We start from the raw sequence: 24934 nt of genomic DNA, 5'->3' as shown, positions 1-24934 counted from the left end.
CTGGCAGACGACTTCCTGGGTCTCAGGGGCGCCCCGGCAGGCAACCCCAGCTTGAAGCAGCCCAGTGAACTTCTCCAGTGGGGCACAGGCATGCCTTCTCCAGCAATGCCTGGATCTGGCACTTGGTGGGGAGACCCTCTTCGGAGTCTGCTCCACCTCTGGGCACCTCCCCTCGGCCCCAGAGGGACATGGCCAGCTCCCGGCATGCACGATTCCCATATTCTTTTCAGCACCTGTACTCTGACAGTTAATCCCTTTCACTAGCTAACAATCCTTTATAATAAATGCTCCCTATTCAGGTTACTGGTGTAGCCACTGGTGTAGCTCCTGTCTCCTGCCTGTACGCTGACCCACAAGGGCACTTGATCTTTTGCAAAGGTACCACCTGAAACTTGGTGGGGGGTGGAGTGTTTTCAGTAAATGAGACAAGAGTAACTGACCATCTAGAGGAAGACATGAACCTGGACTTTCGTCTCACGCTGGACCTAAATGAGAAAGGAATATAATTCAGTTTCCAGAGGAAGACAGGGAAGAGCGTCTTCATGGCCCTGGAGTAAACCCATGTGTCTTATGCCAGACATAAGGACCACTCCTCAGAAAAGACAAGACTGATACATTGCACTTTATTAATAAGAACTGCTATCGGTCAAAAGGCATCCAAAGAATGAGAAGACTGGCTACCCACTGTGGGAAGATGTTTGCAATGTATATTCTGAACAAAGAATCTGTCTCCAGGATGTAGAAAAACTACTACAATAAAAAGAGGAAAAAACAAAACCGGACAAGAGCCTTGAGCAGGCACTTCTCCAAAGAGGACCTCCAAAGGGACAGGAGCATAAGGAGGTGCTCCACGCTATTGGCTGGGATGCTGTGATTTCCATCAAGAAATACGTATTTGTGTATTCTCTAAACACATACTCTCTATGTGAGTTCGCACGGCTCTGTTCCTGGCAAAGAGCACCTTTTAAAACCCTTGGCATTTCCTGAAGTGATAAGAGGAACAAAGTTACCTGTTGAAGGAGTTCCTGTTGTGGCGCAGCAGAAACAAACCCGACTAGTATCCATGAGGATGTGGGTTCAATCCCTGGCCTTGCTCAGTGGGTTAAGGATCTGGCGCTGCTGCGAGCTGTGGTGTAAGTCGCAGGCGGGGCTCGGATCCTGCGTTGCTGTGTCCAATTTGACCCCTGGGAACCTCCATATGACACGGGTGCAGCCCTAAAAAACGAAACAAAACAAAAGGTATCTGTTGCTATGTGAATGAAATAACTTTCAGAAAGTCCCTAGGTAACTCAAGGATGGCAGCTGGTGCCCAGGTGACCAGTGACCATGATTAGAGGGCTGAACATTTCCAGGGAGAGGGAAAGGGCTAGAGATTGAGCTCAACTGCCAATGGCTAATGATCTGATCACTCATGCCTAGATAATAATGAGACCTCCATAAGAATCCAAAAGGACAGGCCTTGGGCTTTGGAGGGCTTCTTCTCCAAGGAGGAGCCAAGGAGAGGGTGGCACACCCACAGAGCATGGGCGCTCCGAGCCCCTCCCGCACGGCTTGCCTTATAACCTCTTCCATCTGGCTCTTCACCTGCATCCTCCATGGTAAGCTGGTGGTGGAAGGCAATGTTTCTCTTGAGTTCTGTGAGTCACTCTAGGGAACTGATCAAACCCCAAGAGGGAGGCATGGGAACCTCCCATTGACAGCCAGTCGGCGAGAAGCACAGGGAATAACCTGGACTTGACTGGCGTCTCAAGGGGGGCGGGGACCGCCTGGTGGGACTGAGCCCTTAACCTGTGGCATCTGATTCTGGCGCCAGGGAAAAGGTGTCCTAATTGAGTTGAAAGGTAGGACATACAGGTGGTGCTGAAGAACTGCTTGGGGGTGTGGAGCAAAATGCACAGAATCAGTGACGAGGAAAATGCAGGTGAAGACCCCAGTGAGCGACCAGCACCCAACTCCAGAAGGGTAGACATGAAAAGGGCAGAAACGTGCAAGCGCTGTTGAGGATGTGGAGCTTCTGGATCCCGGGCATCGGGGCTCAGACTGCAGACTGGCTGGGTCACTCTGGAAAGCTGGCTGGCCATTATCTACTAAAACTAAAGCGACACCAACCCTACGACACAGGAATTCCACTTCTGAGGATACATGCAAGAGAACGGGGTGCAGATGTCGGCCAGAAGAAGCCTACAACAGTCGGAGGAGCTCTATTCTTAACAGCCCCAAACTGGAACCATCCCAAGCGCCCTCAGCGGTGGAAGAGAACCCCTGGTGTGTGCACACCCCGGGAAGCCACAGAGCCATTAAAAAATTCCTCTCGACAGCTTTCTGAGTTCCTGCTCTGGCACAAACTTTCGGAGAACACCCCCTCTGTTGATTTCATTGTTTTTACTCCTTTACTTTTCCCCTTATCACACTTTTCCAAATTTACTGAGACGGTTCCCTACGTACCTACCTTATTAGTAAGACAGACAGACCATGTCGCCACAGCGCCTTCCTTAGTCAGACATGCGCTGTCATTTCCCAAACTACAGGGGACACTCCCTCCACCCTGCGGCAGCATGAGTGGCAGAGGGTGGACAACACCCAGGCTCTCAGGCACCTCGGTCATCACGCAACGGCTGCCACATGCCCACCTGACCCTGCCATCTCCCCGGCCTCACAAGCTAGGCCCCGGGAGCACAGACGCCACTTTTTTCCCTTTTACTAGTTAGAAAACAGAAGTCTAGGCAATAAAGCTGCCACAGCTCTCACCTACTGTGCACCTCCTATGTGCCAATTCTCATGCCAGTCTCCCGGCTGAAATGCCCATCTTCTCCGAGGCCTCTTCTGTCCTTGCAAAGTGCCCACACCCTGCCCCCCTCCTCCCCACCGAAGCTCTACATCCTTCTCTTGCTCCCCGGATGACGTGCAGCCGACGCTTCAGGTACTGCAGACACGTGCATTCGTGCATCACGCCCCACCCCCATGGATTACGTGGAATAGGCTCTGCCATATTTACATCCTCAGCAGCATCAGGACAGGGCTTTTCTGTACATCATTTGTTGGGCTGACTTTCTAGCATCACATCTCAGGCCTCAGCGTGGGAAGGCCTCGGAAGGAGAAGGGGCTTAGGACTCCTCTGATGAAAGCACAGGACACAGGAAAAGAAGAGCAACATTTGTGAGGACCCTGGTTTGCTGCAGTGCCAGTATTAATTCCAGAGAAGCTCTTGGCAAAGAATGTGGGAGCCAAAAGGCTGATTAGCTCATTGCTGAAATGCTGGCAAGCACGCGGTTCCTGGCCCAGCCCCAAAAGAATGTGATGTGAACAGTACACGCCATTAAGCTGACTCAGAGAACAAATGACTAAGTTTCCGATAATCAAGGAGATGTGGGGCTCGGCCGTTCCTCATCCTGATGCAACCTGCGTGTGATGCATCGTGAGGGCTGACCCCCGCGCAGTCCAAAGGAAAAGCCTCTGATGGGCCGGTCCCGCCTCCCGGCGGTGGGGGCAGGGGAGAGCAGCCATTCAGCATCCTCAGTGAACAAGCCTCTTCGCCCGCCGGCTATAAAACAGGTGACTCTGTTTATAGGCGCTGTGCTATTTAAAGACCAGCCAGCTCATTAACGTCAAGTGCCCCAGCCCCGCGCTTTGTTTAGCAACTCAGATGCAGCCCAAATGGAAGAAAATCTTTACACAGCCAAGGAGATGAGAAATGTCAGAGGAGCTGAAACAGGCACAGACCACCGACTCCACACCTCAGAGGCATCAGAAATGAAGTCTCCAGGCTGGGTGGCCAGGGCTCTGCCAAGTGACCCAGAGCCAGCAATTCCCACTTCGTCATTCTTCCTTCACTCTGGAGACGGTGCCTGAGTGCATGTGTGTGTGTGTGCGTGTGCGTGCGTGCGTGCGTGCGTGCGTGCATGGGTGTGTTACAGGGGAGGGCAGGGGGGCAAGGGCGCTGAGACTCCTGTGACTTTAAGCCAGCGAGAGGTGATGATGACTTTCAGAAAGTCCCCTCCCTCCCCTCAACTCTGGCAGGGATCTCTTCCCTCTGTGGGTTTCACTAACACCAACCTCGGTGACACCTAGTTTCCAGAAAGAGACACAGGCAGTAGGAAAGTTCAAAGGCACATGCAGCTTGTCACATTAGGGACAAGAAGCCAGGCTCCTGATTTCATTTCTACCAGCGAGGATCTGGGGGCAGGACCCACTCCTGACAATGACAGTGTTCCCTGCAGACATTTCTCTGAGACAAGAGATCTAAACCAGGTAAGATTTCTCAGGGACCTGGGAGTAGTGATAGTCTCTGGTCAGGCGTGCCCTGAAGCCCTGCAAAACCCTGTCTTTTTAGAAAGATTCAATCATGTTTAACATATTCTAAGTAACAAATTAGAAACTTAACCTTAGAGTTTAAAACTTCTTTCAGGGAGTCTGGGAACTGAAAGGGAAAAGGGCTTAATCAGAATTCCCTACTCCCCAAGTCCATTAAAAGAAGTGTCATTGTTCTTTCCATAAACAGCACGGGAACCAGCCCAGAGTTCCCACCAGGGAGCATGCTGAGGCAGAGCTGGGGGCTGGCACGTGGCGCCTCCACACCCAGGGCACTGCCCCCAATGCAACGACCACCTGCTGCCCAGAGACACCCAGGAACCACAGGAGCCAGCCAATAGCTCTGCATCCTGAGCCCAGGCGGTGAGATGTGTGTTTCTGTCCAGGGGCTCAAACCTGCCACACAGCTCTGGAACAGACCTGGTCACTCCCTCCCCTTCCTGTCCCCTCTGTCCTCTGTGTCCTACACAGCTCTTCAGTTACGAATTTGTCCTACCAACCTTCTCCCCCTCATGACCGGAGGGGAAAAAACCCTTAGCATCAAGGAAAAAACCCTCAATAATGTTTGGTCTCCCTCTTAGCACTTAGCCTACTAATAATGCTGGTACCAATAAATGCTGTTGAATAACTGAATGATCTGGGTCAGTTACATTTTCCATCACAGGAATCACCAGGAGGGCTTCTGTCTTTCTTTTCTTTCTTTTTTTCTTTTTTTTTTTTCTTTCTTTTTTTCTTTTCTTTTTCTTTTTCTTTTTGTTAAGAGATTAAGCCTTTATTTCCTCATTTCACAAACAGAGCTGGCTGACTTGGTTGCTTCTGTAGGGCTTTTGTCGAAAACCAAATTCTGACATCAATTTCTAAAACTAGTTACAGTATTACAGTTGAAGTGAACCTCTGCTTCTTTCCAATGTCAATCTTTCCGTGGAGCCTACTTTCCCATCAGGAGCCACCTCGACCCAGTGCTTGGTGACAGCTCCTCATCTCCGTGGTGCCCTGAGGTCCTGCACCAAACCCACTTGCCTTTCCACTCAAGCATCGCCATACCCCGTGACACTAGACCAGTGGTTCTCAAACTTTTCGGACTTAAGACCCCTATCTTTCCTCAAATTATTTTTTAAAGGATTCTATGTATGATATTTACTTGAAATTAACACAGAGAGATTTCAAAATTATTTATTCAGTATTTCATTTACAATGAATAATAAGCCCATTACATAACAAAAATAACACTTTTTAATAAAAATAACTATTTTCCAGAAAAAAATAAATTAGTGAGGGGAATTTCTGGAACTCTTAAAGTCAGGATTAATAGAAGACAGCTGGATTGCCACACCTGCGTCTGCACGCACTCTGTCATGAAACATTTTGGTTAAAGTATGTGAAAAAGCTCATCCGCACACAGACGCGTGGCTGGAAACACGAGTATTTGCATAAGTTTATCAGATCACTGTGGATATTCTTTGATACGACGTCAAAACTTACCAAGTGGTCATTTCTTAAAGGTTACTTGCAACATGGAATCGGAAACCCCATCAATAAACTTTTATTTATATTAAAACCCATTAGCTATCAATCTTGCACCTTAAATATATTGTCCACCTATGCATGACTGTCGTCACATCATGTATCAGGCATTTTGGAAAACACAGGCCCACCGAGTTCTGTGGATCTTCCAAATGTTAGTACTTTGCAATATGTAATGTCAAAAGTTGCATTTGTTAATATTACCATTGAGCCCAGCAGAAACTTCTTTAAGTATTAGGAAGCTAGCAAGTATCACCATGGCAGATGCAAGTCTTCAAAATCCTAATATCTGACGGAAAACTCATTTTGTCAGTTGCAACAAATACTGGCAGTTATTTCCTTTGAAGTCACAGGCTCTCTTCAATTTATTTTTTTCTTTTTGGCCACACTCACAGCATACGGAAGTTCCTGAGCCAGATTAAATCCAAGCCTCAGCTCAGATTCAAACCCTGGATCCTTCAATCCACTCCAACCAGGCTGGGGTCAAACCCGAGGCTCCACAGCAACTTGTGTGGCTGCAGTCGGGTTCTTAACCTACTGCACCATAGCAGGAACGCCTCACTTAGTTCAATTTTCAGACACTGTCTGCCAAAAGCACACGTCTGAATAAGCGTGGTTTGTCTGTCAGTTATTCTTTAAAGTAAAAACAGTGTTCCATGAGGACAGGAGCCAGCTCAGCCCCAAATCCTAAAAAAACATACCTGCTTCTCCTGGGAACGCTGGTCCTGACCCCACGTGCAGGCGTGAGCTGTGCAGACCTGCCGTCTGTCTCTCAGGGCGTGAACGAGGCGTGTGCTCAAGGGCCAAGGTTCCAGCAGGGGAACACAGCTCACCACTTTGCTGAGGACACTCGGAGTGACGCTGCACGAAGGGGTGATGCTGAGCCCACCCCGACTGCTAGTTCGGGGCCTTCACGACAGGGCTCAGGTGCCCGCACTTTCGTGCCATCAGCGCAAACGTCCCTCTGTGAGAGAGGAAGTCATGGCTCGGTACCTTTAGGAAAACACTATGACCTCACCAACCCCCTGCAAGGGTTTCGGGGGGACCCTGAGGGTCCACAATCACAGGTTCCATCATTGTACCCTGGGCGTCAGAGGGCAGACAAGGGCGTGGCGTCTCCGGCCTGCCTCCCAGTCCCCAGCCTGGGCCTTCTGGGGCCCAGAACCGAGAGCCCTGTGACCACTCACCACCAGGTCCCTGTTCAGTGGGGACTTGTGGCTCCTTCCAGCTCAACCAGCCAGTCCCGCACTTTGCCTAATGGGAGCTGCATGTAATAGCATCGGCCTCGCCTGCAGGTTCCCCTGTTGGAGCCCAGCTGGGCCTGGGCCTGTCGAGAGGGCTGTGCCCACAGCCCTGGCCAAGGTCTTCAGCCCCTCAAGGAAGTAGAGGGACTCGGACAGGGGCAGTGTCTGCCCACTGGGCGGACCCCACTGCATGGCCCCAGGGCACTTCTTTCTGGGTCTGAAGCAAGGGGGCCTGACAGCCAGCTGTGCGCTCAAGTCCAGCTGCACTCAGGGCCTCGCCTCCTCCACGCACTGTCCTCTAGATGGGGAAGCTCTGGGGACCTGGCCACCGAGCGTGGGGCAGCAGGCATGCCTGGCCAGTTTCTGGGCCTCCCCATCTGCCCAGGAGAAGCAGTGCCCAGAAGATGCAGAGGTGCTCAGGGCAAGAAAAGAAGAAATGACAGCTACTGGGGCAGCAGGAGGGAGTGTTTATCTACAAGCAAGAAGCCCCTCAGAGCCAAGCTGCAGGGAGTGGGCGCTGGGTCCCCAGGGCAGAAGCCCCACTTCGGGAGCTCCAGGAAGTAGGGGAGTGAGGTGGCAGAAGCCAGGGTCACAGCCTCTGTGGGGACAGTGGCCCACAGGTCACCCCAGTGTCCTGAGATAAATAACTACGGCATCCCTGTCGTGTCACTCTCCATGACAATCGCAGGGCTCATATGTGAAATGACAAGGCCATTACACGAACGCTTTCAGCTTCCTAGGTGGACCTGGAGAAGCACAGCCACCTTAAGATGAGCCATCTCTCAGGAAGCAAAAGAATCTACTTCATTATGTCTGTTTAATTAATGAGGTAATTAATCAAGTCTAGGAAATTCAACAACAGTTTAATCATAAGGGGTTATGGAAGCCATCAGTAAGAAACATGGTTCTCTTAAACCAAATCTCATCTGTTTAAAATTCCATGAAAACTCACACTACCAGCCTGGGACACCAAGAATTACGGGCGATGATTAACTGCGCCGTGCTACAGACAGCCGTAAACTGTGCTCCGAATGAAGCCTCACCACTTTGGACTGTTTATTTTCGTAAGGATAATTATGAGCAGCTCAGAACTCCCTGGAAAAGCACCCAACTCAGTACAAAGAGAGGAACGTGCTCGCTGGCCCTCCTCACTCTGAGCTGCTGGAAGTTTCCAAGGTCAGCTTGGGTACATTAGAGCAGGAGCACTTGGCCTCAGAGGCTGAACCTAGTGTGCCAATAAATTATTTATCCCCCAAAGTACTTCAGGATGAAATAATAATGCCTTTTCCAGCCAGAGAGCTTTCCTATTGAACATGTTTGCATGTCAGTCATCCCAGCCGCTTCCACAAGAGAACAGCAGCCAGGAACTCGCTCCCCCTTCTCACGGTAGAAACAGAGCCAGGGCCTCGGGCTTCAGCGGGCACGGGCAAAGAGCGGTGCCCCATGTGTTTTTGGCATCTCTGCAATTGGGATTCAAGGTGGTTTTCCTTTGTCGGTTGCTTTATTTGCAAAGATTTTCTTCCATTCTGTGAGTTGTCTTTTCATTTTTTTAATGGCTTCCTTTGCTGTGCAAAAGCTTTTAAGTTTAATTAGGTCTCATTTATTTATTTTGGTTTTATTTTCATTACTCCAGGAGGTGGATCAAAAAAGACACTGCTGCGATTTCCGTTAAAGATTGTTCCGCCTGTTTTCCGTAGGAGTCTTCAAGACTCCGCCTCACGTTCGGGGCTTTAATCCATTTTGATTTTATCTTTGGGTGTGGTGTAAGAGAATACTCTGATTTCACTATTGTACATGTAGTGTCCAGTTTTCCCAGCACCACTTATTGAAGAGGCTGTCTTTTCTCCATTGTATATTCTTGCCTTCTTTGTCGTGCGTACGAAATCTACTCAATACTCTGCGATAACCTATATGGGAAAGAATCTCCAAAGATACATGTATACGTGTAACTGAATCACTTTGCTGTACACCAGAAACTAATACATTATAAGTCAACTAGACTCTAAGAAAAAATTTTTAAATGGTTTTCTTCATGGATTTTATCTTATTCATAGTCTCAATTTAGTCCCCCAAAATCGAAGCATCTAATTTTTTCTTCTTAAAAGAAATCAAAAAAGCCTTGATTTTCCAGCATGAATATTGCTAAAAACAAGGAGGATGAACTCCCAGGACCGTGCACCTGTAACATCTGCCCAGAAAACAGCCTGAATGTATGGCTTCTCATCCCAGTGGTAGAGAAACAGAAACACAGAAAGTGGTCCAAACGACCCCCAAAGAAAGAGCTTTGATCAGAAATTTTCCTCTTTTAAATCCTCTATCATTAAATACATATTTCAACAGAGATGAATTAAGACACAAATGGATTCTTTGAATTGGGGTGGTGCCATAATGAAAACCGGAGTCAGGCAGCTGGGAGCGAGGAAGCCCTTTCAGGCACCACAAAGGGTCCAGTGATCACCAGAAAGCAGACCTCACTCACGCCCAGCCCCCAGTGCGGGGCCGGCAGGCCGGGTGACTGCCACCTGCTCTGCCCAAACAGCCATCACAACAAGAGAAGAGCTCAGGCAAACGCTGGCTGACTTGAGAGAGGCCAGACAGCATCTTGAGACCCTCCAGAAACCTGGGGCTCGCCTAGTGGGGAAGCCTCCCCTTCTGCACCCCAAGAGTAAGACCTAAGGCCAGAACTGTTCTGAGAAGCAAAGGCCCCTGAAGACTCCTTGATTAAACAGAGGGCTCAGCGTTCACACAGAGCAGAGGACAGGGTTTCTCTCCCACCCACAGCCATGCCTTCGGACACCGCGGACAGAAACAGAGACATGGGCACAAGAAAGCCAGGAGAACGAGGCGGGCCAGAGGCTCATGACAAGGAAGGAGCTTGGAGTGCAGTGACTACCACATGGAACTGCTGAAAGCAAACGGACCAGAAGCTACTAGAATTTGGGGGGACTTCTACGGCCCAAGAAACACGAGCCTGAAGTAGGTCAGTGACTGTCAAAACAACTCCAGGCCCCCAAATTCCACAAGCGGGAAGCAAGCTATGGACTCTGCGCAGCCCTCGCCCCTCAAGGCCCCAAGCAGCCATGTCCACAGAGGACAAAGGGCCAGCCTCCCCAGTCAGGGCCCGGGGTCCAGGAGGACACTCCCGGGGCGGAGGCAAGAGAAGCAGAGAGACCACCGGAGAACCGGGATGGGTCAGGATCATCATCAACGCCATCGCCAGAGCACAGACGAGACGCGCGCCCGGCCACCCGCAGGACACACAGCAGCAAGGGGCGCCTCCTCAGCAGCGCAGCAGCCCGCCCAGCCACCGCCCGCAGACAACCCGAGATCCTCAGGCATAAAACAGTCCCTCCTTCCCAACAGCACCCGACTTTCTTGACCTCTCCCCCAAGTCACCCAAATAAAGCCCAGTGCTGTAAGATTCTTTCTGACACCCTCTCACCTCGATGCCCCACAGGTCCCCAGGGTCCAGGGTCCCCATCTGTTCCATCACAGGCGCCAGGTGAGTTCGTGGCGGCCTTTGATTAGCAGGCATTGAAAGACACCTTCATAATACTTGCCCTCAGGGTGGCGCTCTTGCTCTGAACCAAGGACTGATGTTTATCTTCCATTTCTCCCCTTTCAAATGCAAGCTGTTCTCTCTGCAGTTGTCAGTGGCTTGGCTCCACTATTATAGAGTGTGAGCAGCAGAGCAGCTGGTGTTAGTTCAGCCACCAAACCTCAAGAGTCATATCTGACGTGGTGTCTCCCTGAGGAAGACGCGTGCAATGCACTGTAAAAGAACGTGCACAGACACTGCGGGGCCGCGGGGAAGCACTGCGCAGAGGTGACTGTCCACCAAACAGACATGCTGACCACAGACTGCACGTCAACCATCTCACACTTGCGTCTGGGCGGCCATGTGACTGCTCTCCCCAGGGGACAGCTACTGTACGTGGCACGTCCGGGCCAACAAGGGTGAGAAGCATGTGCGCCTCCTCCGCACTTTTCCCATCTGCCAGCTGGACAAAAAGGAAGTTCAGGCCCTAGACAATGCTACCAACCTAGCAGATGGTAGGACCAGAGCAGCAAAGAGCCAGGCCCGAATCGCCATGCAGAAGAAAGCTGAGCTCTGCCGAGGAAAGCCGCAGTGGATTGTTACAAGAAAGAGAAGTTTTCTGTGGAAGGTCCTGACACCTGGGAGTTTTATTACAGAGGCTGAAGTTACCCGAAATAATCCAGAAACTGGGGGCTACAGACACAGAGTAAAAGCATGAGTCAGACTCTGAGGAACCAGCCTTCGACTTGCACTGGAAGCACAAAGGGACCCCGCAGCCCTGTTGTGCTCATCTAGCTGGCCTCAGGCCTACGACGGGATTAAGGCAGCCTCTTTAAGAATAAAGAACCTTAGAGACAACAAATTAAAACCTATCCAAAAATGAAACAGTCATCCTAAGTCTCAAATTATTCCTCAAAATAATTCTGCAAATACAATGTCTAGCACACACAAAGAAATCAGACACCACCATGGCAAGAAACAGCAGACGTCACAGAAAACAAAACAGATCCACAAAGGCATGAGAAGTCAGAATTACCCATACAGACTCTAAAAAAAACCACATCTGCAATAGTGCGAAACAACCCCATTTTAAGAACGGACAAAAGACTTGAATAGACATTTCGCTAAAGAAGATACATCAGTGGGCAATAAGCACATAAAAAGGTAAGCCGTGTTACTACTAATCACAAGAAGTGCTCACCAAAACCACAACCAACTACCACGTCCTGCGCATTGGGATACCAAAGACACAGAAAACAACAAGTGATGATGAGGACGCGGAGAAACCGGAAGCCTGTACATTGCCGGTGAAAACGCAAAATGGTGCGGCTGCAGTGGAAATGGTATGACGGTTCTTCCGAAAATTAAACACAAACTTATCATATGATCCAGCAACTCCACTTCTGGAAATACGCCCCCAAAGTAGTGACAGCAGGGACTCAAACAGGTATCTTACAACCATGTTTAATAGTACTATTCACTACCAAAAGGTAGAAGCAACCCAAGTGTCTACTGACAGTTGAATAGGTAAACAAACTGCGGTTTAATCCAGTAAAATGGAATATGAATCAGCCCTAAAAAGAAAGCAAATTCTGACATATGCTACAAAATGTATGAGCCTTGAACACATTACACTAGGTGAAATTAGCTGGTTGCAAAAAGACGAAGTTGTGTGAGTCCACTTCCATGAGGTGCCTAGAGTAGTCGAATTTGTAGAGACAGAAAGGAGAATGGCAGTTTCCAGGAGACTGGGAGCGAGGATTATGGCTTAATGGGGAGTTTCAATTTTGATGAAGAAAAAGGTTTGGGAGATGGATAGTGGTGATGGTTCTACAACACTGTGAATGTACTTAATACCACAGAACTATACACTTAAAATAGTAACTTTCATGGTACATGTATTTTACTGCAATTAAAAAAAACACTACATTCTATGGAAAAGAGTGTGTAAGTTCCTCAAAAAATTAAACATAACATTATCATATGACCTAGCAATTTCACGTCTGGATATGTACCCAAAAGAATTGAAAACCAGGTCTTAAGATATCTGCACATCCATGTTCATAGCAGTATTATTTACAATGGCTAAAATGTGGAAGCAACCCAGTATCCACTGACAGATTAAATGGATTAAATGGATAAGCAAATTGGTATATTCATACAATGGATACATACTCAGCCTTTAAAAAAGGAAGGATTTTCTGAAACATGCTACATGGATAAACCTTGAGGACATTATGCTAAGTGAAACAAGCCAGTCACAAAAAGGTAAATACTATATGATTCCGCCTATATGAAGTACTTAGAGTATCTCAGAAATCATAGGGACAGAAAGTAGAACCAATCAAAGGTGGTTGCAGGGGCTGGGAGTATAGGGGAATAGAGAATTATTAGGTATGTACTTTCAATTTGATAAGGTGAAAAGAACTATGGAGATGGATGGTAGCGACAGTTTCACAACATTATGAATGTACATAATACCACAGAACTGCACACCTAAAAATGGCTAAAACATTAAATTTTATGTTATATGTATTTTGTTACAATTAAAGATTGGAAAAACAGAGTTCACATTGTGACTCAGTGGGAACCACCCCAGCTAGTATCCATGAGGATAAGGATTCGATCCCTGGCCTCACTCAGTGGGTTAAGGATCCAGTGTTATCATGAGCTGTGCTGTAGGTTGCAGACGCGGCTCGGATCCCGTGTTGCCATGGCTATGGCACAGGCTGGCAGCTACAGCTCCAATTCGACCCCTAGCTTGGGAACTTTCATATGCTACAGGTGCAGCCCTAAGGCCCTAAAACGACCGAAAAAAAAAAAAAAAAAAAAACTGGAAAAACAAACAAAAATTCGCAGTTGCTATGGTCAAAAACACAAATGAGATTACGAACTATAAAGAGTAACTTAGTTTTAAATTTCTTCAAAAAAAATCTAGAATTGAAATTTTTTTAATCATGAGTGGGATTTAAAGTAGATTAGGTCCTACTGAAGGGAGAGCTGATAGCTGGAAACTAAATCAGAAGAAAATATTCAAACTAAAGCATGGTGAGACTAAAACCTGGGAAATACAAAAGACAGGGCATGAGAATATACAGTAAGAAACACACATCTAATTAGAGTCCTAGAAGGACAGAAGAGAGACACTGAGACAGAAGCAAAATCTGAAGAAAACAGCAATGAATTATCCACACTTGTGGAAAACATGCCATAGATAAAAGAAGCAAACATACCTTGGGGGTGGAGATGGAGAATACATGAAACTTAGTCAAACAAAAAATGAAGGCCATGAGAAAATCTTTTAAAAGCAACAGGAAACATACAGATTACCTCCAGAGGAATAGCAATTATGTTGACTACTGACTTCTAAACAGGAAAAATAAAAGCCAGACACAGTGGAAACACATCTTTAATATGCTAAAAGAAAACAATGCCAACATAAAATTCAATATACAGGGGAAAAAATTCTTTTGAAAATAAAGGTGAGAGAGTGTTGTCAATGAAAATAAGGACCTCTAAAAGTTTCCTCTTCAATTAAAGCAATGAAAATATAGCAAAAACTGTCACATTCAACTTCTTCAAACATCTGGGAGATTAAACAGAGGCTTGCAGCAAATGGGGAGCATGTGTTAAAGAAAAATGGTTGTGTCTCCTTAAGAACACCAAATATTAGTGGCCCTATTCCCACCATTTCCCCTCGCCCCACCTCAACTCTATCATAGTCCTGAAAACCAGCAGCCTGGCCGCCACAGAAGAGGACAGAACCGGGTTGTAACTCCTTCAGAGCCTCATCCCCAGGGAACTGTCATTATTTGACATAGCTAATGGTTTCCATTTGAAAGGCTGTCTTTGACCTGAGTCAGAGTTTGCCCAGTGAGAAAATCATTTTCCTCAGAGGTATATGTCAAAACAATTAGAGGCAGTTGTTTAATTTTGTAACTACCTGAGGCAGTGCACAACCACTGGGGCAAATACATTAACCCAAAAAGTTAAAAGGAAAAGCTGGAGAATATGCTATCCACATAGGATTTGAAAAACTCCAATATATTCCCGGAAATCTAAAAGGCCAAATTGCAAAAAAAAAAGAAATTCAGGAAAGCCCTGAGATGGCTATTAAGTGCTCACACTGGGCTGAATTTGAGGCTCTGCACAAGCAGGAGGTGAAGATTAAGACAGAGCTGAAAACTGTCTGATTAAATGCTGAAGCATGCACCCAGTATACACATACACACAAGCCCCTCAGGAAAGACCAGGAGACTTACTGATTCTTGGAATTTAAGGAAATCTCTGTCCAATCAGTAGCTAACCACTAAGCTAGCCAAACTGAGACTTCAGTGGAAATTTGAGATAAAGAATACGGACTTTACAGAGTTAGTTCAGGAAAAGTCACTAAACAAACAAACAAACAAAAACTACTGCAGCAAGCAGCAGCACCAAATATCTCAGACATGGATTTTCAGAGTTGCCATATATATTATTTAAAAGTTCAACTTTCAACAAATCATTATAGGACATACAAAAACCAACCAACCAACCAAACAAACAAACAAAAACAAGAGAATACGGCCCACACACAGGGAAAAAAGCAATCAACAGAAACCACCCTTGAGGAAGACCTAATGATGGACTTAAAGACAGAGACTATATAATCTATTTTAAATATGTTAAAGAACTAAAGGAGGAGTTCCCGTCATGGCTCAGTGGTTAAGGAATCCGACTAGGAACCATGAGGTTGTGGGTTCGATCCCTGGCCTTGCTCCGTGGGTTAAGGATCCGGCATTGCCGTGAGCTGTGGTGTAATTCGCAGACACAGCTCGGATCTTGTGTTGCTATGGTTGTGGTGTAGGCCGGTGGCTACAGTTCCAATTAGACCCCTAGCCTGGGAATCTCCATATGCCACGGGAGCGGCCCTAGAAAAGGCAAAAAGACAAAAAAATTAAAAATTTAAAATTTAAAAAAAAGAACTAAAGGAAACCAGGTCTAAAGGATTAAAAGGGAAGTCTGACCAAATAGAGACTATTAATGAAGAGATAAAAATAATTTAAAAAATGAAATAAAAATCATGGAGCTCAAAAACGACATATTCATTAGAGGAGTTCAACAGCATATTTGAGTTGGCAAGAGAGAACTGTCAAACTTAAACAGGTCAACTGAAAATTTCCAATCTACACAGAAGGTAAGATGTGGGACGAGAAATGAACAGAGAGCCCCGGCTCTCTCCACTACTATGTGACCTCACTGTAGTAGTCCCTTTGAATAAAGAATTCCTCACAAAAAAATGTAAAAATTAGTCGCAGGGACACTAGCAAGCATACCAACATATGCATAATGAAATTCTCAGACGGAGAAGAGAGAAAAAGGGGTACAATGAATATCTGAAGAGATAATAACTAAAACTTCCCATATTTATTTAAAAAAATATACATCCAAGAAGCCCAATAAATTCTAAAGATAAACTCCACACTTACGCATATCATAATCAAATGGTCAAAACACAAAGACAAAGAAATCTTCAAAAGCAGGAAAATAAGCAACTCACCATGCAAAAGTTATCCTCAGTTAAAGAAACAGCCCATTTCTCATCGGAAACCATACAAACTAGAAGGTTATGGGATGACGTCCTCAAAATTATAAAGAAAAAAGACTGACGACAAGAACGCTATGTCCAGCAACATTACCCTTCCAAAGCAAAGACAAGATATTCTCAGATAACAATGCTGACAGACTCCATCACTAGGAAACTTGACCTGCAAAAAATACTAAAAGGAGTACTTCAGGCTGAAATGAAATGACACCCACTAGCTAGTACTTCAAATCCAGGTGAATAAAATAAAGAACACTGGTAAAGGCAACTACGGAAGTATTAAAGATAATATAAGTGCAATGTTTGTTTATAAATTTTTTCTCCTATCTGAAATAAAAGGTAACAGCAAAAGGCAATAATTATACTGTAAGAATGCATAAAGTGTACTTTATAGGACAATAACAGGTATCGGGTAAGGAGGAAATGTAAACACAGAAGCAAGGTTTTTATATACAACTGAAAATAAATTATTACTAATCCAAACTAAATTGTTATACATTATTAATAGTAAGAAGCTCCAGGCAACCCCTAAGAGTATGACTAACAAAAAATAGTGAAAGAAATGGCAAGAAATTAAAAGAGCGCACTAGAAAATATCTTTTTAAAACAAAAGAAGGCAGTAACAGAGGATAGAAACAAAAAAGATGAAGACAAAAAGAAAAATGGCAGGAATAAATCCCACTTTATCAAAACTGCACTAAATGTAAATGGATTACATGTTGCAATTTAAAGGCAAGAATTGTATTAACGAAATGTTTAATGTATTATATACAATTATAAGAGGCATTCTTAAATTCAAAGGCACCAACAGACTGAAAGTGAAAGGATGAAGAAAACATATATGTAAACAGAAACCAAACAAGAGCTGGAGCAGCTACACAAACATCAGATCAAACAGTCTTCAACACAAAAATTATTACTAGAGACGAAGACATTTTTAAGTGATAAGAGTCAATCCAACAAGATAGAACAAGTGTATACATGTCTACCTAACAACTGAGCCCAAAATGCATGTATAGAATTAAAAGAAATGAATGGACAACTAGACAATGGAACAGTAGTAGTCGGAGATGGCAATATCCCATTCTCAAAACAGGATGGAACAATAAAACAAGATCAGCAAGGAAATAGAATATTTTAAAAACACTATGAAACAACTGTACCTCACAGATATCTATAGAATGATCCATTCAAAAAATACACAACATGCTAAATTTTTTTAGTGGTAATCAACAGAAAGTTATTGCTTATGGTTCTGGAGGCAGAAAAGTCTAAGATCAAGGTGTCAGCACGGTTGCCTTCTGGTGACGGCCCTTCCTGGTTCACAGCCAGTGGCTTCTCACTATGTCTTCATGGTGAATGAGGCTAGGGATCTCTCTGGAACTTATTTTATAAGGCACTAAGCCCATTTGTGAAGGTTCTGACATCATGACCTAAGCACTTCCCAAAAGTTCACCTCCTAACAATACCATTTTGGGGATTAGAATTTCTATCTTTTTAAAAAAATTTTATATATTACTATTTTTATTGCGGTATAGTTAATTTAAAATATATTAGTCTTGGAGTTCCCGTCGTGGCGCAGTGGTTGACGAATCCAACTAGAAACCATGAGGTTGCAGGTTCGATCCCTGCCCTTGCTCAGTGGGTTAACGATCCGGCGTTGCTGTGAGCTGTGGTGTAGGTCGCAGATACGGCTTGGATCCCGCGTTGCTGTGGCTCTGGCGTAGGCCAGTGGCTACAGCTCCGATTCGACCCCTAGCCTGGGAACCTCCATATGCCATGGGAGCGGCCCAAGAAATGGCAAAAAGACAAAAAAAAAAATAATAATAATAATAATAAAATATATTAGTCATATGTACAACATAGGGATTCATAATTTTTATAGATTATACTCCATTTAAAGTTATAAAATATTGGCTATATTCCCTATGCTATACAATATATTCATGTAGTTTATTTATTTTATATATGGGTCGGGGGGGGTGTCTTTCAGGGCCGCACCAACAGCATATGGAAGTTCCCAGGTTAGGGGTTGAATCAGAGCTATAGCTGCCGGCCTATGCAACAGCCACAGTAACATGGGATCCAAGCCACATCTGTGACTTACACAACAGCTCACAGCAAAGCCAGATCCTTAACCCACTGAGTGAGGCCAGGGATAAAACCTGCGTCCTCATGGATACCAGTCAGATACGTTTCTGCTGAGCCATGATGGGAATGCCTATATATTAGCATTTTGTACCTCTTAATCCCCTTTTATTTTGCTTTACTTTAGAAGACCAATCCAAATATAAATATTTGGAGAGGTACATACACACACACACACACACACACACATGCATATATATATGTATATATTACATTTAGGCCTTTAATCCACTGAGTTTATTTATATGGTATGAGAAACTGCTATAATTTCATTTTTTTACATGTAGCTCTCCACTTTTCCCAACACCACTACCTTTAGAGACTGTTTTCGCCACTGTATATTTTTGACTCCTTTGTCATGTATTAATGGACATAAATGAATATGTTTATTTCTGGGCTCTCTAAACTGTTCCATTGAGCTATGTGTCTTTTTCTGTGCCAGTTCCATACCATTTTGACTTCTGTAGCTCTGCAGTATAGTCTGAAGCCAAGAAGTGTGTTACCTCCAGATCTATTGTTCTTCTTCAAGATTGTTTTGATAATCCAGGGTCTTTTGTGTTTCCATACGAATTTTAAAATTAGTTATCCTAGCTCTCTGAAAAATACCATGAGTATTTTGATAGGGATTACACTGAATATGTAGATTGCCTTGGGCAGTATGGTCATATTAACAATATTAATTCTTCCAATTCACAACACAATATATCTTTCTGTTTCTGTCATTTTCAATTTCTCTCAACAAAGTGTTATAGCTTTCTGAGTACAAGTTTTTACTTTCTTAGATTTATTCCTAGGTGTTTTGTTCTTTTTGATGAAACTGCAAATGGGATTATTTCCTTAATTTCTCCTTGTTAGTCAATAAAAAAGGAAAATATTTTTGTATATTAACTTTATATCCCAGAACATCACCAAATTCATTGATGAGCTCTAATAGTTTTGTTTTATTTTGCTTTTTAGGGCTGCATGTGCAGCATATGGAAGTTCCCAGGTAGAGGTCAAATCATAGCTATAGCTGCTGGCCTATGTCATAGCCATAGCAACACGGGATCTGAGCCACGTCTGCAACCTACAGCACAGCTCACAGCAATGCCAGATCCTTAAGCCACTGTGCAAGGCCAGGGATCAAACCCACATCCTTACAGATACTAGTCAGGTTCTTAACCTGCTGAGCCACAACAGGAACACCTCTAATACTTTTTTCAGTGACATCCTCAGGATTTTCTATGTATAATATCATGTCATCTACAAACATGACAGTTTTGCTTTTCCCTTTCCACTCTGGAATCCTTTGACTTCTTTTTCTTTGATTGCTGTGGCTAGGACTTCAAATACTATATTGAATAAAACTGGTAAGAGTGGGCATCCTTGTCTTATTCCTGAATTTACAGAAAATGTTTTCAAATTTTCACTGACATGTATAATGTTAGCTGTGGGCCTGTCATATATAGCCTTTATAATGTTGAGGTATGTTCCTTCCATGCCCACTTTGTGGAGAGTTTTTATAATAAATAGACTTTGAATTTTGTCAAAAGCTTTCCCTGCACTTACTGAGATGGTCATAGGATTTTTATTCTTCAGTTTGTTAATGTGGTGTATCACACTGATAGATTTGCAGATGTTGAACCATTCTTGCATCCCTGGGATAAACTCCACTTGATTATGGTGTATCATCCTTTCAATGTATTCTTGAATTCAGTTTGCTAATATTATGATGAGGATTTTTACATCTAGTTCATCAGTGATGTTGGGCTATAATTTTCTATGATATTGTTGTCTGGTTTCAGTATCAGGGTGATGATGCTGGCCTTGTAGAATAAGTTCATAAGCATTCTTTCTTATGCAATTTTTTGGAATAGTTTGAGGAGAGGTGTTAACTCTTTTCTAAATGTGTTCAGAATTCATCCATGAAGCCATCTGGTCCTAGACTGTGGGCCTGGGAGTTTTGGATTTTTATTATTGTTGTTTGGGGGGTGGGTTACTGACTCAATTTTATTATTGGTAACTGATGTGTCTGTATTTTCTATTTCTTCCTGGTTCAGTCTTCGAAGATTGTACATTTCTAGGACTTTGTCCATTTCTTCTAGGTCATCCATTCTATTGTTTGTAGTAATCACCTATAATCCTTTGTATTTCTATGGTGTCAGTTGTAACTTCTCCTTTTTCATTTCTGATTTTTTTTTAATTTGAAGCTCCTCTTTTTTTTTTATAAGCCTGGCTAAAAGTTTATCATTTTTCTTTATATTTTCAAAAAATCAGCTCTTAGTTTCATTGATCTTTCCTACTGTTTTGTTAGTTTCTATTTCATTTATTTCTGTTCTGATTTGTAATGATTCTTTCCTTCCACTAAATTTGGATTTTGTTCCTTCTTTTCTAGTTCCTTTAGGTGTAAGTTCAGGCTGTTTATTTGAGAGCTTCCATGTTTTCTGAGGTAGGTTTGTACTGCTATATACTTCCCTCTTAGAACTGCTTTGCTGTGTCCCATAGATCTCAGATTATTGTGTTTTCATTTTCATTTGTCTCCAGGTATTTTGATTTCACTTCTTCAGTGATACATTGGTTGTTCAACAGCATACTGATTAGTCTCCATGGGTTTTTGTTTTTTGCATTTTTTCCTTTCTTGTGGTTGATTTCTACTCTCATAACACTGTGATGGGAAAAGATGAGTGACATAATTTCAATTTTCTTAAAACTTAAGACTTAGTTTATGGCCTAGCATGTGATCTATCCTGAAGAATGTTTCATGTGCACTTGAAAAGAATATATATTCTGCTACTTTGGAGCGGAATGTTCTATATATATTAATTCCAACAGGTCTAATGCCACGTACCACCTGTGTTTCATTAGCAACTTTCTATCTGAATGATCTGTCCATTGATATAAGTGGGATATTAAAGTCCCCTACTAATGGAAGTTACCATCATGGCTCAGCAAAAATGAATCTGACTAGTATCCATGAGGACACAGGTTCAATCCCTGGCCTCACTCAGTGGGTTAAGGATCCAGCATTGCCATGAGCTGTGGTGTAGGTCTCGGACGTGGATCTGGTTTTGCTGTGGCTGTGATATAAGCCAGCAGCTATAGTTCCAATTCAACCCCTAGCCTGGGAACCTCCATATGCCACAGGTGCAGCCCTAAAAAGACCAAAAAATAATAATAATAGAGTCCCCTACTATTATTGCGTAACTGTCAATTTCTCCTTTTGTCTGTCAATATTTGCTTTATGTATTTAGTTGCTCCTATGCTGAGATCATATATATTTATAATTGTTACACCTTCTTCTTGGATTGATCCATTGATTATTATATAATGTCCTTCTATGTCTCTTGTTAGAGACTTTGTTTTAAAGTCTATTCTGTCTGATGTAAGTACTGCTGCCCCAGCTTTCTTTTCATTTCTATTTCCATGGAATAGTTTTTTGTGTCTAGATCTGAAATGAGTCTCTTGTAGGTAGCATATAGATGGATATTGTTTTTGTATCCATTCAGCCATCCTAAGTCTTTTGATTGAGCATATAGCTCTGGTGACCAGAAGGGAATCTGTTGCTGTGACACCTATGATATCTCCTTAAAAAAGCCTTATCCCCAAGTTTAGATTTAAGTAACTATTGACAGGTACATACTCATTGCCAAAAAAATAACATATCTTTATCCAGATGGACCAAAATAAAGAGAGAGAAGACTTAAATTACTAAAATCAGAAATAAAATTAAGCACCTTACAGAAATAAAAAGGATCATCAAGAAATATTATGAACAAGTGTTTGCCAACAAATTAGAAAGCCTAGGTAAAATGGCCAAATTCCTAGAAAGACAAAAACTATCAAAACTGATTCAACAAGAAATTTAAAAAAAAAAGAGTAGACCTAAAACAAGCAGACATTGTGTCCATAATTGAAAAACTTTCCACAAGGAAAAGTCCAAAACTAACTGACTTCACTAGTGAATTCCACCAAACATTTAAAGAATTAGCAGGAGTTCCCATTGTGGCTCAGTGATAATGAACCCAACTAGGATCCATGATGATGTGGGTTCGATACCTGGGCTCACTCAGTAGGTTAAGAACCTGGCGTGAGCTATGGTGTAGGTCACAGATGTGGCTTAGTTCCTGCATTGCTCTAGCTGTGGTGTAGGCCAGGAGCTGCAGCTGCAATTTGACCCCTGGCCCAGGAATTTCCATATGCCTTGGGTGCGGCCCTAAAAAAATTTTAAAAATTAGGAGTTCCTGTCGTGGAGCAGTGGAAACAAATCTGACTAGGAACCATGAGGTTGCAGGTTCGATCCCTGGCCTCACTCAGTGGGTTAAGGATCCAGCATTGCCGTGAGCTGTGGTGTAGGTTGCAGATGCAGCTCGGATCCCAAGTTGCTGTGGCTGTGGTGTAAGCCTGGGAACCACTAGCCTGGGAACCTCCATATGCCATGGGTGTGGCCCTAAAAAGAAAAAAAATTTTTTTTAATTTTAAAAAACTAAAGAAGAATTAACACCAATCCTTCACAAACTTTTACAAAAAATTAGGAAAGGACACTTTCCAATTCATTCTGAGACCAAAATAATCCTGATAGAAAAACCAAAGAAATTGGAAAAAAAAAAAAAAAACCTACAGACCAAGAATACACATGCAAGAATCCTTGACAAAACACTAGCAAACTAAATCTAGCAGTATATAGGAAGGATTATCCACCAAAACCAACTGGGATTTGTCCAAGGAATGCAAGGTTGGTTTAATACATGAACACCAATCAGTGTAATGCACAACGTTAATGAAGAACAAAAAAAAACCCACAGTCATCTCAATAGATTCAGAAAAAGCATCTAACAACAACATTCTTTCACGATAAAAAAAAATCAACAAAGGAAAAATAGAAGGAAACTTCCTCAACCTAATAAAGGGAATCTACAAAAATTAACAGCTAACAACACACTTAATGGTAAAAGGCTAAAAGCTTTCCCCCTAAGGTCAGGAAGAGACAAGGGTGTCAACCTTTGCTACAACGTTTCAACATTATACTAGAGGTTATGGTCAGGAATTAGACAAGAAATAAAAATACAGGGCATCTAGATTAGAAAGGAAGAAGTAAAATGATCTATATATGTAGAGAACATAATCTTAGATAGTGAAAAACTTCAGAATCCACTGAAAAAAACTATTACAGCTAATAAATTCAATGTTCACGGACTGGAACTCTTAATATTGTCAAGATGGCAATATTCCCAAATTGATCTACACATTCAATGCAATCCCTATAAAAATTCCAGCTGCCTTTTATGCAGAAATTGACAAGTTAACCCCAAAAAAATTATATGGAAGTGCAAGGGACCAGACAGAGCCAAAATAATCTTAAATAAGAACAGCAGAGTTGGAAGACTCACACTTCCAAATTTCAAAACTTACCACAAAGCTCCAATAATCAAGACTATGTGGTTTTGACATAAAGATAGATATATAGACAGATGGAATCAAATTGAGAGTCTGGAAATAAACCCATATTTTATGGTCAACTAATTTTCGACAAAGGTGCTTAAAAAGGACCATTCACTGAGGAAACAGTCTTTTCAACAAATGGTGCTAGGACAACTGGACAACCACGTGCAGAAACTCCTCTTTCACACCATATAAAAATTAACTCAAATGTTTCAAAGAGCTAAATTTAAGATCTAAAACTCTAGAATAAATCACAGGTGTGAATCTTTGTGTCCTGGGATTAGGCAATGGTGTCCTAAATACAATACCCAAGCAACAAAAGAAAAAAAAAAAAAAACATATTTTGGATGTCATGAAAATTAAAACCTTTTATGCATCAAAAGACACTACTCAGAAAGAGAAAAGACAACACACAGTTGGAGAGGAAATATTTGCAAATCACACATCTGACAAAGGATTGGTAAACAATACAAAAAGAACCCTTACAAGCCTAAAAATAAAAAGACAATCCAATTTGCCAAAGGATCTGAACAGACATTTCCCCAAAGAAGACACACAAATGACCAATAAGTACACGAAAAAGTGCTCAGAAGCATCAGTCATTTGGGCAATGCTAATCAACACCCACTAGGATGACAATAATCAAAAAAACTAAAAATAACAAGTGTTGGTGAAGATGTGAAGAAACTGGAACGCTTATACATTGCTGGTCAAATGTAAAATCTTTGGAAAAGAGTTTGACAGATACTCAAAAAGTTAAAGAGTTGTTATTTGATCCAGCAAACCCACTCCTAAGCTATACTCAAAAGAACAGAAAACATGTATTCATACAAAAACTTATATATAACCATTGTCAGCACATTATTCATATTAGCCAAAAAAAAGGAAAAAACTCAAAAGTCTACCTACAGATAAATGGATAAACAAAATGTGATACATCTATACAATGCAATATTATTCAGCCATAAAAAGGAAGGAAAGACTGATACATGCTAAAGTGGGCTATGGATGGTCATTGACATTATGACACTAAGTGAAAAAAGCCAGGCACCAAATGTCACATATTTATGACTCTACTCTTATGAAACGTGTGTATTAGGCAAAACCTCAGAAAGGAGATTAATGGTCACCAGGGGCCGGGAGAAGGGAGGATGGAGAGTGACTGGTAAG

General features: G+C 43.1%; 1 protein-coding gene and 1 long non-coding RNA gene across 10 annotated transcripts in view; one reads left to right on the top strand and one right to left on the bottom strand.

Annotated features, from left to right (window-relative positions):
* Positions 1-24934, bottom strand: part of PCBP3 (poly(rC) binding protein 3) — a 198420-nt gene that overhangs the window by 161582 nt on the left and 11904 nt on the right. For 6 of the 9 annotated variants that reach the window (XM_021071085.1, XM_021071089.1, XM_021071091.1 and 3 more), the window contains exon 1: positions 2749-2875. The exons of 2 other annotated variants lie outside the window; for them this stretch is intronic. The gene's annotated coding sequence lies outside the window, so the exon portion shown is untranslated. Of the gene's footprint in view, positions 1-2748; positions 2906-24934 lie in introns of those variants that run through there. One more of the 9 variants, XM_021071090.1, reaches the window with a different exon arrangement.
* Positions 3957-4941, top strand: LOC106508047. The gene is made up of 2 exons (XR_001304585.2): positions 3957-4248; positions 4499-4941. It is a non-coding gene; the product is annotated as an uncharacterized LOC106508047 (long non-coding RNA).

This window comes from Sus scrofa, chromosome 13 (assembly GCF_000003025.6).
Source record: "Sus scrofa isolate TJ Tabasco breed Duroc chromosome 13, Sscrofa11.1, whole genome shotgun sequence".
Classification (NCBI taxonomy): Eukaryota; Metazoa; Chordata; class Mammalia; order Artiodactyla; family Suidae; genus Sus; species Sus scrofa.
Note: the sequence above shows the minus strand (reverse complement) of the source record. Positions and strands in the feature narration are given on the sequence as shown.